General features: G+C 44.5%; 1 pseudogene; it reads right to left on the reverse strand.

Moving 5' to 3' along the window:
• Positions 1-3,838: 3,838 nt before the first annotated feature.
• Positions 3,839-4,015, reverse strand: LOC110595514 (annotated as a pseudogene).
• Between the last annotated feature and the right edge of the window lie 1,089 nt (positions 4,016-5,104).

Raw genomic sequence — 5,104 nt, forward strand, 5'->3', positions numbered from 1 at the left:
TCCAGGACAGCTGTTCACCTGGATGCAGAAGCAGGTTGGACTCTGGGTACGTATCAGCCAACTCCAGTCAGATCAGCTTTCAAGGAGAGCCTGGGAGGCGAGGTCCTGGTGGTTCCTCCAGTCAGTGGGTATTCCGCTTTAGAATTTGTTTCACTGAGGATTTGCCTATTCTTTTTTTCTTTTTCTTTCTTTCTTTCTTTTTTTTTGAGTCAGAGTCACACTCTGTCACCCAGGTTGAAGTGCAGTGGCACGGTCACGACCACCATAACCTCTGCCTGCTGGGTTCAGGTGATCCTTCTGCCTCAGGTTTCCAAGTAGCTGGAGCTACAGGCATGCATCACTATGCCTGGCTAATTTTTTTGATTTATTGTAAAGACGAGGCCTCACCAAGATGCCCAGGCAGATCTCAAACCTGTGAACTCAGGCAATCCTCTCGCCTCCACCTCCCAAATTGCTGGGATTACTGGCATGATCCACTGCACCCAGTGGATTTGCCTTTTCTAACTTTTACAAAGGCACCACTCAGACTAGCTGAGAGTCCGATCTTAGGCCTTCACTGATTCCCAGGAGGGAGTATCTGCTCACACTGGATGTGAATGAGATTCTAGGAAACAAGATGTGAGGGGTCTAGGGCAGGAGGTCACTTGGTCCAATGTACACTCACTCCTTGTCTCTTGCCCTTTTGTTCTGTCTCGTGTTCCCGCCTCCTCTCCCTCAAAGACCTTGTGGCTTGAATGTGCCCTCAGAAGTCCTTGTGGCTTGAATGTCCTTGTGGCTAGAATGTGCCCTCAGAAGTCTCACCCTCTACCTCCAGGGGTTATCAAAGAATCTGTTTTAAAAAATGCAAAACTCCCCCTACGGTGATGTCGGTGATGTCTGGCAAACAACGCTTTTCTCCACCTCAGTATGCCAACAATGACCTCAACAAAGCGGCTTGCCTTTGCTGAGCTACACACGCGCTCATACCAAACGTCTCGGAATCATAGCTGCAGAAGTGGAACTCGTGAGTTCAGGAGCAGAAAATAGCTCAGCTAGTCTCCTCCCTACCCCATCCAAACTTGTTCTGTGGGATCAGCTTTCCCAGGTCTCAGGTGTACCTGTTTTCTTTCCTTGTAGGAATAGTTGCACGTCTGTGATTAAACTGTCTAGTCATGTGAAATAGCAAAAACTCCGTATTTCCTTTGACGTGAAGGTCAAACAGTTGATTCCAGGGAATCAATCCTGGAAGGTCAAAGCTGTTTCTTTGAGCTTGGCAGGTGCTCAGGTCTTTTTCTTCCCTGTGAAGTGAGCATGGGCTCCTGGGCTGACTGCCTTCAAGCCCCACCCCCTTCCAGTTTGGCTTCAGATGGGGCCCTCGGCCTCCTTTTTGTTGTGGTCTGCCTGGTGTGGGCAGGCTCCATTAGGCAAGTCAGTTCTCTCCCTCAGGTGATTCAGATTCAGTCCAAGACAATGCTGTCCAGCTCTGATGGTAGCCTGAGCATAGTCCTCATCCCTGTCGGCCACTACTGGCCCCCACTGCCCCTGCAGGCCTCTACTACCTGCACTGACCCCCACTGGCCCCCGCTGGTCCCCAGTGACCCCCACTGCCCCTTTTGGCCTCCACCACCCCCACTGACCCCCACTGGCTCCCGCTGACCCTCACTGGTCCCTGCTGATCCCCAGTGGCCCCCACTGCCACTGCTGGCCCCATTCCCCCCACTAGCCTCCACTGGCCCTCACTGGCCCCCACTGGCTCCCACTGCCCCTGCTGGCCTCTATTGTCCCCACTTTCCCCACTGGCCCTGCGGGTCCCCACTGGTCTCTGCTGGCCCCCATTGCCCCCGTTGACCTCTACTGCCCCCTCTGTTCCTGCTGCCCCTGCCAGCTCTTCCTAGAGAGTCACGTCCCCAGCATGGGGCCACCATGTCCCCAAGCTCTCTTGAAGTTGTTTGATCAATCTTTGTCCAAATGACACTGACTTCAGCTGCTTTTGCTTTTAACTTTTTATTATGGAAATTTCAACATTCACAAAAACAGAGCGACAACTACAATAAACCTGTAATAAGCCCATGGATGATTGGCCAGCTCACAGCGGTCAGTGTGGGGCCACTTTTGTTTCACCTCTGCACAGAGGCTCATCCGACTTCTGTCTTTCAAGCACTAAATTATTCCCAAACAATTTTAACTCTTCCCATGAAATTCCTCAATAAGTACTTCCAAAATGTAAGAACCCTATTTTAAAACTTTTAAGAATGTGTATTACAACCACTCAATCAAACCAACAGGAATATCTTAATATAGTCAAATAGATGGTGCTCAAATTTTCCTTTCTCATTATTTTTTTAGAAGTTGGTTTGTTCAAGTCAAAAAAATTTTTTTTAAGTCCCTACAATGCATTTGTTGATGTGTTTCTTTTAATCTATAGATTCTCCCAACCTCTTTTTTTTTCCTGACCATTTATTTCTTGAAGGAACAGGGTCATTTTTGTTGTAGAATTTCCCACAATCTGGATTGTTGCTGACTGTATTCCTGTTTAATCCATACTTGTACCAACATTTGGTATGTTCCTCTGTCTTCTGTATTTCCTGTAAAATAGTGCAGTGCATAGCGATAAGTGTTACATTAGAGTCTGTTTCTGTTTTTACAAGATTCCTTTTCGGAGATACTGAGGACCTTCTATCATACCCATAATGCCTGGTGTTCTTTCCTTCCACGAGGTCAAGATTGACCCATGGGTTCGATGCCATCAGCCTGATCTAGGCCTCTGCTCTGGATCTCAGAATGTTGGTTTCAACAGTTACTAATCATCATTACCTCAATCCATTATTTCATTAGGCCCTTTTATACCTATTAATGAAAAACCTGGGAGCGTTCTAATTCTGGCATTCATGTGCATTCATTGGTTCAATGACTCCTAAAAAGAGAGCATTTTCACTTTAATTATGGGATACAGTCCATATAGGAAAGACAGGATGGACCCTTGAATGCTTCCCTTTATTTACCAACTTTTAGAATAATAAGTTAGTTTCCCGGGATCCTCCAAAGATGACAGATGAGAGGTTTTGTTTTGTACCATTACAAGCACCTAGATTGTGTTATATTTTATGTGTCTCAATACACTGCAGTTACTATTTTTGTTGCTGTTTAAGTTGCCCTATCTTTGATGTGTGAGAACCTCTTTATGTGGCTCTTGGGTGGTTGTGGCATGACTTCAGTGGCCTTTGATACCTTACTTTATTTCTGGTAGGACAATATATTTTCAGTCTATTATATTAATATATATATATTTCCAGAGAGCCCTGGTTCCTCTCAGTGGGAAACAGTAGTTTGAGAATGCATCTGGGTACTAGCAGTACTAATTATTATTGGGTTGGTCATTATTTCTATTCCTTTTCATTAGTCAAAGTCAGAAAATATATATTTAAGAAAATAATTAAGATGGGAAGGTAACACAATAGCTTTTTTTACTTTAAAGAAAAATAGAACAGGAGGTATTAGGAGGTATATATCATAGGTGTAGGAAGGTAAGTATTGTTTTATAAGGCTTCTATTTTATTTCTCTGAGAGAAAGAGAAAACTAAAAATTAATTTTTTAACCTTGGGTCATATTCTAAGAAAACATTTGAAAGCACTGGGACAGGCCAGTTTTTTGAACCCCATAAGTGGGAAAAATGCCCAACATCTTCACTCATAAGAGCAATTAGATCACAAGATTTAAGGACCAAGAAGCCTTTTTCTTTTTTTCTTTTTTTTTACTATACTGCACAAGAAGTTTTATTCATCCACTACTGCTGCAGAAAAAGCAGGCTCGCAGGGACTCTCACTTCAAGATGCTATCATCTTGGGCTTCTGCCAACTCTCAAGCAACCCATTTCAGTTCATCCTGCTTCTTTTTCTCTTCTGCTGCTTTCTGCCTCTCCTCTCCTGCCCAGGGTTTCAGGTAACTGTAGTGCAAAGCTCTATAGGCCATGTCGAGGAACAGGGCGGAAGAGTGGCAGGACTTGATGAGTAGAGAGACCTGCACCGGGGGCACCATCTTGTCCCTGCCCTTCGGGCTAGAAGCCCAACCTGCTGGCCACAGAGGATGGTGCACCAAAACCTTTTTCTATATTTCATATTTTTGACATGACCATGAGTTTTATTTGTAAGGAGAAAATCAACACAAATAATAAAAGGAAATCTTGGCAGAAATGAAAGAGTGAATTTAGAGCCGCATTGATGTCTCCTGAATGTTTTTTTCCCCCAGGCTCTTAATGTGGTCATAAGGCAATTTTCTGTTTCATTCCTGGAGCTTTAAGAACCAACACTTCAAATATTCTTAAAAGGTTAAGAGTAATAATGGTTTCCTGTCAGAGAGGGAGGAAGACCACTTTGTAGGTCAATAACCAGCCACTCTGCGGTCCTGTCACTCTCATTATGCCTTGGCTTCCATATTTGAAAGTTGTTTGCTTGTTAGCCACTTTTAGCTTCATTGAAGTGTTAAAAGAGAGAGTTATGGAAAGTTCTGTGAAAATTAGCTTGCTCTCTGCTGCTACTAAGGAACTGGAAGACAGGCCTGTGGGGCCAGCTCTAAATATGAAAGTAATTCAATCAGGCTCACAGTCTTCCTCTGCCATAAATGGAGACATCAAGTCTTGGAAACAGGGCTGTTGCCTCCTAGTTTTAATGTATATTGCAGGTGTGCATATCAAAAGATAATGAAATTCTAAGAGCCCCATGAGAGCTTGAAACCACATTGGACTGGCCACATGACAGAATTCAAAATTGGAATAAGAGACAGAAGAGTTGTAAAACTGATGGGATTCATTTTCGAGGTGAAGTTAAAAAGAAATGCTCTGGAAACTCAAAGTTTGCAAGCTCTGCAATTTTTATACATTTTAGAAGCGGTGTGTGTAAAGTCCCAGACATCTTCTTTCAGTAAGTCACACAAGAAACGTGCAATAAAACTAAAAACGCAACAATGATTGCCCGTGGGCTCCCAACAACCCAGCCACTCACCCTGCGCCAGTGCCTCCAGCCACCTGCCTTTGTAGAGCAGCCCTGGACACGCTGCTCACAGATACAGGGCACCCTCTCCTAGGGAGGGATCTCTCTCACAAAGAGGGGACCATCTTCTAGGGTTGAG

Source organism: Carlito syrichta, unplaced genomic scaffold (genome assembly GCF_000164805.1).
Source record: "Carlito syrichta isolate Samal-C Ts95f unplaced genomic scaffold, Tarsius_syrichta-2.0.1 Scaffold302440, whole genome shotgun sequence".
In the NCBI taxonomy this organism is placed as follows: domain Eukaryota; kingdom Metazoa; phylum Chordata; class Mammalia; order Primates; family Tarsiidae; genus Carlito; species Carlito syrichta.